Source organism: Cinclus cinclus, chromosome 2 (assembly GCF_963662255.1).
Source record: "Cinclus cinclus chromosome 2, bCinCin1.1, whole genome shotgun sequence".
In the NCBI taxonomy this organism is placed as follows: Eukaryota; Metazoa; Chordata; class Aves; order Passeriformes; family Cinclidae; genus Cinclus; species Cinclus cinclus.
Genome location: NC_085047.1, coordinates 33,873,223 through 33,886,061, shown reverse-complemented (window position 1 = coordinate 33,886,061; position 12,839 = coordinate 33,873,223).

Below are 12,839 nucleotides of genomic sequence, written 5' to 3'. Positions count from 1 at the left end.
AACCATACACTGGAGCACAGGTATTTCCTGCATTATTTTTTTCCTTGCTTTTGTGGCAGTAAAAAGAAAGACCAAGGTGGTCATATAAGAACAGGGATTGTACTTAATCTTCTCTCTTCTTGGGATCAAGAAAGAAATCAAAGCAGAACTAGTTTCTCTCAGTCTTTCCTTTTCTCTTTGGGTAGATAATTTGCCTTGCATTCAGATGATCCTAGCATTAATTCTGTTATACAAACAAAAGCACAGAAGATGAAAACATATGAAATGTTCAAGGCCAGTTTGGATGGGACAATCTAATCGAGTGGGTGGCATTCGTGCCAAGAGCAGGGGGGTTGGAATTGCATGATCTTTAAGATACCTTCCAACCCAAGACTTTCTAGGATTCTATAGGGGAAAAAAGTAACCTAAGCAATTTCTATGCATACAAAACATGATTCTTCCTGCGCTGTTTATTTAGACAGTACTTTGGAAAAAACCTGGATAGGTTTAAGATTAAGAGAGACTACAGGAGATCTCCTTGCACATATGTCCCACAGCGGGAGTGGGATGCTTCAGTGCTTCATAAACACCTTGGTTTTGCCTTGCACTGCTCCTGTGAGGAGTCGCATCATGCCTTGTAAAAGCGACGCCACTGGAATTGTGTTGTGCAAGAACAAGAGAAAACAGAAACACAACCCCAAGCTTTAACTGCACATGTCTGACAGCATCTTATTAAACTCAGAGCAGTTATCAGAAAAGTGAGAGGAAGTACACGGATGGAAAAAAAGGTTGTTTCTTACAGCATGAAGGAAAAATGTTTTCTACTAAGTGAAAGAAAACAAGCCAGGAAAAGCAATTCCTGGGTTGGGAAATGTTCTTTTTTATGCAACTCCAGTTTGGGATGCCAATTATTAATGTGGAGTCCACAATTTAAATCTCCATCAAGCTCATCAGCCCAAATATTTGCACATGCTAATTTGTTCAACTGGGGTCCCTTTATCTGTCATATTCCTGTGAATCCTGTTTTCTGTTGGCTCATTCTTTGGGACAGCTTGCCTCCTTTTGGATTTGTTATTAAAAGAAAATATTGACTTAGCTTCCTTTACACTGAACAACAACCTTTACTCTAAAGCCTGCCTTGGTTTGTGCCTGGGTGTGTGTGTCCCTATGTGTGATAAGCTGCTCTCAAAGACTCATTTCCTGCTGCTTTTAATGACAGGAATAATTACCATCATCTTCTCAGGAATACTCGAAGTCCTGCGTCCCACTGGCATGTCCTCTCTGCCAAGATTTCAGCCTGGACTGGAGAGTCTGTATGAGCTTTGGGACTTCAATTTGCTTGTATTTTGTCTTCCTCATAACAGGTTCTGCTGGATGCCAGTGAGGGTAACAGTACTAAACCTCACTGCACCACGGACCCTCAGCAGGGTAAACACCATGAACCCTTATGGATCCAGCAAGCCTCTGCCTGCAAGGGTCTGTCTCTGCATCTACCTGTTCCCAGAAACCACAGGTCTGGGGATTGCTTTGCCTACCTCTCCTTGATTGCACTCAGCATTCGTCCTGAAAAATCCCTCCCTAACTGCCAGAAGTGCTGCTGGCTGCTCACTGCCCTTCACAGATCCGATGCTGAGTGTTGCTGCTTTGAATTGTACAAGGCAGTCGTACAAGGGCAGCACCCCAAGAACTGAGCGGCCAGAACTTTCCCTGCCCTTCTCCCATCATCTGCATAGCCAGGGCTGGGCAGTCAGGGAAGGTCACGCCTTAGCTGAGGAGCAGCCCTGCCTGCTGCTGCTGCTGCCTGTGCTGAGCTCCCACCCTCCCAGACCTTGAAGGCTGTAAATCTGAAGACTGATGAGTACTGACTTTTCTGAGAGGTTTTTTGTTTTTTTTTTCCATTTTCTACCCTTTTGCTGGTGCACTTAGCACTTGTGTGCTCTCTCTCTCTCACTGCGATTTCGTGTTGTGGTGGAAAGCATTGTAGAGGAAAGATTCACCATTGCCTCTCCCTCTGGAAGTGTGATGATGGGTGGCAAGCTTTCCCTCTGTATAAAATGCAGGCATACACAGCACACTCCCCTCTACTAGTCCCTGTTGTTGTTTCCTCATGCTTGGTAATGGGACAGGTAGAACCCAGATAGGGGCAGATAGGGATGTTGGGAGCTGAAGGGATGATAAGAAAATTCCTATTTACCTGTATTTTAAATTTCTCCACTTGTTTTACAAATGACTTCAGATAATGTAATTTTTGTTGTGAATTTCTGTGATGTTTTCACATTGAATACTTTAAAAAATTTCATTTCAACTACTTTGAGCCAAATTAATTTCAATTCTATTTCTTATTGCCTCCTGCTTATATATGGGTAAATGAAGAGAAATTCTCATCTAGACAACAGTATGTGGAACTCTTTTTCTTTCATGTAGGTATGAAGAGGTAGGATTTTTTTTTCTATTTTCTTTTCCTCTAAGCTTCTTCTGGGACATTGAGGAAAGAACTTTGTTATTTTAGAGAATAGTCTCAGCATTCACAGAACCCCACAGAGGACTTCAGCTGTCTGTTAGGCTCACCCCTTCCTTTACATCCTCCCTTCTTCTCCTGAGGAAACCAATTGTGTTGTTCATTGACTTAAGAGACAATTCAAAGGAATTGCACAACTTCATTTACTTAATAAAGCAATGCAATGAAGCTCACACTCTCTCCTCTAAAGCACAAATCCTGAAATTAAGTTGCTAGGTCTGTGTAGGAGTGAATTTCATTAAGGAAAACAGCACTTAATAACAATCAGACGAATCTACTTCAGCTAAAACCCACAAATTCAGACAGAGAGCTCAGAGAGATCATATTTTCATCTTTTTCTGGTATAGTGAAACACACTTCCCATTTTGTAGGGATCATCCTCATTCTCCAGCTTTTTCTCCCCTACTCCCAGACTCCAACAGGAAACCAGCCCACAGAACAAGAGTACAATTGCTGTGCTTCATTGGATGCAGAAAATAAATAACGTGTCTCCTGCACCCATTACTTATCTTTGCTGTGTGTTTTTAGCCTACCTCCTATAAAAAGAAGAAGCTAATTTATAATCATGTTGTTTGTCAGAAGTGTTTGCTCACATCTGTCTGTCGGCAAGTTTTATAAATCAATTAGCCCCAGACAGACACACTCAGTAGCTTTCTGTGTTCCCACAGATGTCACTTTCTCATCAGCAGAAATAACAGTAGCCTTTGCTGGCTCCCAATTTGGGTACACATGAAAAACAATTAAGTATGTCTTTCGCACATGTGTATCAGAAGTGTTCCAGTTACCTGGCAACCAACCAAAAATCTGTGTTGGAAAGCCAAACACCTGAGTACAATACTGTGGCCATTTGCATACATGTGCATATGTAAGCCTGCAAAGACATTTGTGGAGTTATTTTAGTATTAGAGTAATGACTTGGAGATTTTCTTAAAATAACTGAGTTAGTTTATTACCATTTCTGTGAATATGAACTTAGGAATAAGGTAGAGGAAAACAAAGCTGTGTCTGAGACCGGGAGGGATTTTGAGAAGGCACAGTGGTATGCTACAGTCAGGGGGATTTATGGGAAGCACTGAAGAGGCAGGTAAAGTTTACAAGCACTGCACAGGAGATAATTGCACTCAGCTGGTGCTTTACCAGCCTACTAACTCCTCTAGTTTGCTTGAAGACTCGTAGCAATATATTCTGTTATTGCTCAGTATTACCTGAGCAATATATTGTCTCAAATCCACATAGAAAAAAAACAAAAAACAACCCTCATAGAATATCCTAGAAGGGACTCACAAGGATCATTGAGTCCAGCTCCTGGCCCTGCACAGGACAGCCCCCAAAAGGAAACGTGTCTGAGAGCATTTTCCAAATGCTTCTTGAACTCTCAAACACCAGACTTGGTGCTGTGACCACTTCCCTGGGGAGCCTGTTCCAGTGCCCTGCTACTCACTAGGTCAAGAAACTTTTCCTACCATCTAATTCAAACTCAAACCCCAACACACGTTCGTGAGGGTTGATCTCTCTTTGGTTGCAAAGCACTTGCTATTAAAAGCTTAGGACAGTCAGTGCTTCAGCTTCATCTTCTGCTGGACACAACAGAACAGCAGTGAACAATCAGAGATCTCCATCCATGCTAAGCCTATAGGGAGGCTGACTGGATTAAAACACTGTTTCTCTTGAATGTGAACAAGTGTGTGATTTGAGAGAATGGCAAAGAGTGGGATATGTGATGAAGAGGAGGAGGAGGTAGAGAAGGTGAGATACAACTGAGAGGAGGTGTGGAGAGGTATGGCAGAGAGGGAGGAAGAGGGACAATGGCACCTGAAGAGAGTCTCGCCACCAGTGGGCATGCACCTTCATCTTCTGCAACTCTTGCACCCAGAAAAGGTTAAAGAGGAGGAAATGGAAACAACAGGGCTGAGAACATGAAGAGATCACCAGACCAGGCAATAAAACCAGGCTGTGAACTTTAGGCAACTACAGCACACTGTGTGATCAAACAAAACAGATGTAGTGGACATTCCTATAGACTCTTTTCTCCTTCTTTTTCCTCACCTTCACTTTACTTTCTTTCCTACAGAACAGTGGAGGGGTTAATCTTTAATACCTTCCAGTAACAAAACTGTTTTAATTACCATTAGTTTGGAACAACAGGACTACAAGTAATTAAGTTACACTGGGATCTAGTTGGAATGAAATTGATACCGGGGGATAGCATAAACATAAATCAGCATTTAAATAAACTGAAATCAGATTGCTGTAATTAGAACAAAAATCCACTGGCATTAAGAAATAAAAGTAACACATAGAGATTTAATGAACGTAGTGAAGAAGAGTGAGGAGCCTGTAAAAATGTAAGTTGTACCTTCCCACATATCTGCTGTCAAAAAAAAAAAAGAGAAAATAAGAGATCACTGTTTGGTTAGTATTAAGGAAATACAATTACATTGGCATGGGAAAGAAGTTAGAGAGATTATGAGTGTCTGTACAGAATGCCATTAACGTTAACCTGATGCATTGCAAGTGAGTTCTAGTTATAAAAGTAATTACTGGCTACCAAACCCATCTGGAATCTGCAATGAAAGGACAAAGAGAGAGGAATGTATTGAGGAGAAAGTGATTACTTCTCCACAGTTAGAACTGGCATGTGCAGGCAGGAGCCAGCAGCAGGCTCATGCATTTTTTCACACTATGGAAAGAGCAAGCCAGCATATGCCTACCAACTTCTCCTGGGCTTTTTAGGCTGCTTACCACCATAGGACATGACATTTTTGTATGACTTAAAATGATTCATTAGCCTTTTGAATTAAGGGAATCATGTATCTTCTTTAAATGCTATGGCAATTAAGATATATTAGATGAAATGCCCTTTAAAAAAAAATACAGGACAATAAACTCTTTTCAGGTAAGATAAGGGATTTGCAGGAATTGATCCAAGAAGGAAGATTAAAAGAACTCTGTGTGAAGTGATTCCAGTTCTGCTGGGACCTCTCAGGTATGAAAACCCTACCTGAGCTGAGAGCAATTCACCAAGGGTACTCAGGCAGATCACGGCGACAGTCACAACATAGTAAACTTTGCTTTACACTCTGGGTCTTCAGCTGTTTTACAGACAGGTCTTACCTCTGACAGCAGGGTCACCCAAGATGAAGTTGTAAAGGCCAGTGTGGATCAATGCAGACAGGGAATAGAAGCACATTATTTATGCACTATGCAACAGAAAGTCTCAGGCAAGATTTATACAGACAGAACAAAAGATGTGTCTGTGTTTAGAGCTCTGCTGACTAATGTGAAAGTTTGCTCAAGGCTGAACTTTCTCTCTGGGGTATTTTTAGTCTGTGCAGGCTTACATAGGCCTGCACATATGGAAACTCAACCCATCCTATGCATTTCAGGCTTGCTGGTCATACCCAATAGATATGAAAACTCATTGAAAGAGTTAGGCTTGTTCAACCTGAAGAAGAAAAGGCTCCTGGAAGACCTGGATAATCATCCAGTATCTAAAGGGGCTGTGAGAGAGCTGGAGAGGGAGTTCTGAACAAGGGCATAAAGTGGGGAGGAAAGGCTTCAAATTGACAGAGGGCAGGATGACATTTGAAATTTGCGAAAAAATTCCTTCTTGTGAGGATGGTGCAGCACCGGCATGAGTTGCCCAAAGAAGTTTTGGCTCATCCATCCCTGAAAGTGCTCAAGGACAAGAAAGTGTCCCTCGCCATGGCCAAAGAGGCCGGAACTATAAAGTCCTAAGGCCCCTTCCAACCAAAATATTCTATGATTCTGTGCTATAGGAAATCCATGTGTTATAGGACCGAAGTTTTAGGGAACCTTGAGATCCACTGCACTTGTGCTGATGTGTAAATTTGTCAAGTAACTCTAGTATCTAGCACATGCATTAGACTTACTGTTAACATGTGAGTGGGTCGTACCTAAGGAATGGTAGGGGCATCCCAGCTGAATTACACACCGTGTGCATCCAGCAGAGCATTGGCATGTACTTGTGTAGAAGACACTCAGTTGGGATTTCCAAATATTTTATAGTCATAGAACAGCTCAGTAAGAAAGGGGTCAGTGGAGGTGTTTTTACCCAACAATTTCTTCTAATTAGACCTTTTTTTCCCAGTCACAAGAGTGGATATTTTGAACTCTAAATATACAGCTTTGAATTATCTTTTAAAAAAAGTTTGGTTAGAAATAGAAGGCATCTATCTTTAAATTGTTGAAGTTAAGATGAAGAGATTTATTTAAATGGATGTAAAAGCTTGCTCCTATTCTGGGCCAATATTAGCTTAATTAATTTATTACATTTAAAACAGTATACTATTAAAATGCAGGTGCAATTTCTGAGCCAATATAAGAATCTGAAACACAGTTTGTATTGCTTAAGTAACACGGTACATGTTTGTTGAACAGCATGGCTCAATAATGGTAAGATGGAGTGAGAAAGACAGAGAACTGATTCTTAAAGCTGAGGACAGAGAAGACAAGAATTGTAGAAAAGAGTAAATAAGGTCTTTGGCAGTGGTACACTGACATTTCCTTTGGCTTATCAAATGTAAAAAATGGTGAAATTAGTGGATTTTTATAAAAGTGAACACCACTCATCCCATTCGAGTTACTGGGAGTTCTGCCATTAACTTAATGGGACTGAAGTTCCAGTTCCTGTTTTTAATCACCGGAAATATATTTTTATTGAGTAGTAACAGAGCACTATTACACCACATATTAGCTCTTACTTGCACACATCAAATCTGTTCCTTCCGCAATGATGCCGTTACTTGGCCTAGGCTAATTAACATTAATAACAGTGTTGTCATTTGCAGGGAAAGAGTCAGGATCAACCAAAAAAATTAACAGAATAACTCTGATGTAAGTCAAGCAGACACTCTTTGACCTTAATTGACCTCTCATTCACCTCAGATTAAATGAATGTTTTTAATACACACCCGCCAGTTTAACATCAGAGCATAGGCCTGAGTTGCTCTCTGGAGGTCAGTAGATTTTTCTAGATATCCTGGGTAGGAGGACACAAGGGGATAGTTTGATAAGGGTCTTCCACTTGTTTTTAAAATGACAACCCATGGAGCCATCATCTGGAAAATGTTAAGTGGGATGGGAACTGACTGATCGTATCCTGGTTATGATGACTGTCACCTTGCACCTGCACAGCCCTGCCTGGAACCTGTCTTACAGATGCTGCTGGCTATAAATGTATCATGTACCTCTGTAGTGCCTTCACCCTATAGGTGAAACTCAGCACCTGTCTTTACAGCATCTTGCCTCATTACATGAAAAATCTATGGAAAGAGTAAGAATTTCTCCTATCAAGTGACAATACAGGGAGGACTTACTTAGCCCAGCTATAACTGCCAAGTCTGACATGAAAAAAGGACAGCTAAATGAAAACTGTACTTTCACCTGGAGTATGGCATCGAGGTCTGGAGCCCTCGGCACAAGAAGGACATGGAGCTGTTAGAGCAGGTTCAGAGGAGGCCACAAAGATGATCAGAGGGTTGGAACAACTCTTCTGTGAAGGCAGATTGAGAGATTCGGGGCAGTGCAGCCTGCAAAAGAGAAGGCTCCAGGGAGACCTGAGAGAGCCTTCCAGTGCCTAAAAGTGCTACAGGAGATCTGGAGAGGGACTTTTGACAAGGGCATGTAGGGATAGGACAGGAGGGAATGGCTTTAACCTGAAACAGAGCAGGTTTAGATTAGGGATTAGGAATAAATTATTTACTGTGAGGGTGGTGAAATACTGGCCCAGGGAAGCTGTGGATGCCCCATCCCTGGAAGTGCTCTAGGCCAGGTTGGACGGGGCTCTAGGGAACCTGATCGAATAGGTGGTTATCACTTCCCATGACTGCGGGGGGTTTGAATCTAGATGATCTTTAATGTCCCCAGCAACCCAAACCATTGCTTGTAATTTATGACATGAAAAAGTCTCCAACAGAAGGACCAAAAATGACACAGGACAGATCCTCAGTTTCCTGTTTTGCCTTCTGATCCTTACTCATTCCATGTGAACCAAGGCATTAACTCCTGGGTATTCCTCACAGCTTCCCTGTGAGGAATTATACAAATCCTTTTTTAAACCAATTATTGTTTTCTTGGGATTTTTCAAGGAATCATGTCCTGCCATGATGAAGTTGCAAAATGGATGGAATAATCTTTGCTGTGTTTTTCTAGCAGGGAAAAATCACATGAAAGTTTTCTGCTAGGTACTCCTTCACAAGAGCATCAGACGTATTTGCTGCAGCACTGCCATCTCGTCTGGACAGAGCTTCTATCTTCCTCCTTGTGTCAGGAATTAGTAGCACAGTTTTATCACTCTTCAGAAGAACAAGTTGAAGGGAAGAGGCAAGAAGCCAGATTTCATAGCAGAAGTCCCTAGAAAGCTGGGGACCCAGTTACTTGCTTATGCTGTTTTTTTCACAGTTATCAACTCCCCATTCACCATGTGTCTCTTGCTGCTCATTTTTGAAAAAATTCATCTTTATCAAAAATACAGAACAAAGCTACCTTCTGAAATCACTTACATTGACAAAGTGTCAGCAATCCTGAAATAGTGTTTTGATCCCCTACAGTGCCAAACTACAGAGTATGTCTAAACACACAGGCAGATTCTGAAGTACATCCTGATAAATAGCAAGGACTTGTTGCACAGAAAAATATTTTTTTGTTAAAATTGAGACTTGCTCATATGAGAGTGCCCTGCCTTACAATACATAAATCTAGAAGTTATCAACAGATCATAACTTTTGAGCAATAGTAAAATTAGGCAAGTGATCTTGTTTGTCACTGTAGCACAGACTATAATTCTAAGCAACAAGAAATATGCATCAAAACCTGACTATAGTTTATCTTGACAGATACATAAAATACTGCTAAGGGTGTAGATGAAGTTTCTGGACAAATTTTGGGTTTAGACCTAAAATGAGTACAATGCAGGAATCTATTCTGAAGGGCAGATAGAATAAAAATCTTCACAGAAGGAATAACTAGCAACATAGTCAGTAGAGTCAGTAGGCAGTTGGATAAAATTGGAAACAGTAAATGGGATTTGCTACGTTAGATAAAAGCAACATGTCTGTGCTTTTAAAGAACCTCCAATTTCCTTTCTTCTTACTCGAGCTTCTTCAGCGAGGTGGGCACATTTTCCTCATTCACCATCCTCCATTCTCAGCCTGAGGAATGAATGCCTCATCCAAGTCTAATGAAATAAACAATTTCAACAGAGCAATTGCATTGCATCCCATGTCTTTCGATAACTCTGTATGTGTTGTAGAATGAGCAAGAAGACGTCCAAGTACCCCTTGTGTCTCACAGGTATCTTGTGAACAACAGCATTAGTTCATGTCAGTTGTTGATGTCGACAAGGCAATTTTTGAGTGGGAGGCTTTTCTTCATGGTGTTGTCTATTCCAGGGTTTTGTCACTCTTCCATGATCTTGGTGAAGTCACTCACTTCTACAGGAACCATCCGATCAATATTTAATAAGGTGCTAACCAGACTTAAAACCTTTATAGGGTCCCTGACATTCATGGAGGACAAGTGCAACAGGCAGGCTGTGTATTACTCAGCTGTGGTCTTAGGGTTTCTTATCTCAGGATGACTCAAGGTATCCATGAACCATGTCATTGCTCCTGGTTGTCTGCATTGCCCCTTGTACAGGGGATTGGCACTGTGGTCCAGCCTCTGGAATCTTCCTGGGGGTGGCAGAGTCGCATTTACTGCCAAAGGGTTTTGCTGGAGGATTACCACGGCTTTTGGAGAAATCCATTAAAAAGACACACCATTCTCTCTCCTTCCTGCTGTTCTGCCAAACACGTAAGTTTAATCACAGAGCACAGTTTTTTCCCGCATCTTGCAGATGTTTGCGTCCCGATCTGGATACGCGTCCTAAGCCGCGAAAGCAGGGAGAGGGTGAGGGAGGATGGATTCGAATAGCCAGAGCGATCAGACACAAAGGAGGTCGAACGTCGGCAGTCAAAACCATAATTCACTATCAAAGAAAAGAACAAGGAACAACAGAGAAAAATAGGAAAAAAAAGCGAAGAATTACAGATAGCGAGTAAGGGAATCACCACCAAGAATCTGCGGCGTCCCGCGAGGACTCCACTCCCCTTCCCGCTGCCCGGGGGCCGAGCGGCGCTTTACGGCAGTGACGCTGCGCTTTACGGCAGCCTGGGCACCATGGCAACCGCGCGCGCGTTCGCCACGTGCGCATCCGTCGGTGCGCGCGAGCGCCGGGCGGCACGCGCCGGTCCCCGCGAGGGCCGCTCCGCTGCGATGACGCCGCCGCAGAGCCGAGCGGGCGCCCTCGCTACCGGCCCTCATGGCCTGTCCTCCACGGACCGCCATGGCCCGGTGTTTCTCCAGATCTTATCCAGGGAGCCAGGCAGTGGTTAAACAAGTCACTCTTCAACAGTTCTCCGCAGTGTGTGAAGTCCGTGCCTCAGTAAGGTAAAGGCCGAGGCAGCAGCGGGAGCCCTCGCGCCGGAGAACAGGTTCAGTCTCGGCTGTAGAGATAGTACAGGCCATGAGATAGGGTCAGGGAGAAAGGGAAAGGGGACTCCACACCTGCTGGGGAATCAGATTAAGATTGGATTGAAATGTTGCGCTGTTCAAGGAAATAGTCTAGTTTGGCGGGGAGGGGAGAAGAGATCCTGGGAGGGATGGAGGGAAATGAGTGAATGAGTGAGTATTAAGATAGGATGTGTCAGAAAAGCCATTTCAGTTAAGCCACAGAATTCCTTTGCCAGGTTGGGAAAATAGGAATGTTCTTGTAAATTTCTCCTTTGTGGAAGCTCTGGTGGAGGTTGAAGTGCTGTGCAATGCCAGCTCAGAGCTGAATCAGTTTCTTCAGTGGAGTTTTAATGTGAAATTGAAAGATTATTTCTTTCAGGTTTTAGTTTTCTCTCAGATTTATTTACAAAACCTAGCACTGCCTTCATGTCCCTTAGCAAGTCCCAGGAGCAGGTGGATCTTGGCTCTGTGCCCAGCTCTCAAGAAGTAAATCTCCCCAGTCAGACCTGCTGAGGAGCTCTTGGTCGCTTTTTTGCATGTTGTTGTTTGCTTGTTGATCCGTGCTGTGGGACAGAACACAATTAAATGAAGAAAAATGAAAACGTGGTGCTATGCCAGACAGTTTTGCTGCTGTCTTGCTGATTATGAAAGATGAGTATGTTTCTGGGCAATAAGACAAGAATGGATAATGCTGTGTCCTTGATGTACTCTACCTGAGGCAGCATCTTTGGAGTTCTGGTCCTTCCTCAGGACTTGTGAGAAGAGTGCCAGCACTGATGTAAACAGAAGCTGCCCCTGTGTCTGGGTGTGTTCCTTATAGAGCTTTCACAACCTAAAACATATGATTGCTTGGTATTCCCAGTCAGGCATTATTTTCAGATGTATTCTTTTAAACTGATAGGATAAGGAATAATGGCTTTAAACAGAAAGAGGGTAGGTCCGGATTAGATATTAGGAAGAAATTCTTCACTGTGAGGGTGGTGAGGCACAGATTTCCCATGGAAGTTGTGCCTGCCGCACTCCTGGAAGTGTTCAGGGTCAAGTTAGATGGGGGCCTGAGCAGCCTGGTCTAGAGAAAGGTGTCCTTGCCCATGGCAGGGGGCTGGAATGGAATGATCTTTAAGATCCCTTCAGTACCAACGATTCTGTTGTTCTGTGATAGAGGATGTAAATCTCAGCCTTAGCTGAGAAAGCTCACTGTTGCTTTGTACACAAACGTACCCATCATAAACCCACCCATCTTCTTTTACTGAGCCTGAAGTTTGTTGTTCCCTCAAGAAACACACAAGGTCTTACATAGCATCTGAGTGCTATTATTATCCATTACTGTTTGCACATTTCCTTAAAATTTATTCCCACATCTTTCTGTCTTCAAGGTCTCAGTTTTCTTCCTCTCTCTTCCTCACTCCTATTTCTACCCCTACATCTATCTCTCATTTTCCCACAATGTAAATTCAGAGGCTCTGTTACCACTTTTTTTTCCCAAACACTGCCACTAGTACACCTTCTGAGATGACTTCATTCAGCAGCTGTCTTGCTCTGGAAGTTTATTCTTCTGGCTCCCTGTTCTTTCATAGCTATGTGACATCCTTAATTTTCCGTTCTGAGCCCATCACCCATGCACCTATAGAACCATGTGCTCTTGTTCTGACTTCCTTGCCTGTTTTGTTCTCTGCTGCCTTGAAACCAATATCCCTACCTTTTCATCTTGTCTTTGACCCCTGTCTTCTGGATCGTTCATTAAGGATGATGACCACAAAATAATAAATATTTACTGTATTATTGCTGCCTGATTCATTGCAATGTCCTCTTGACATCATTCAAGACA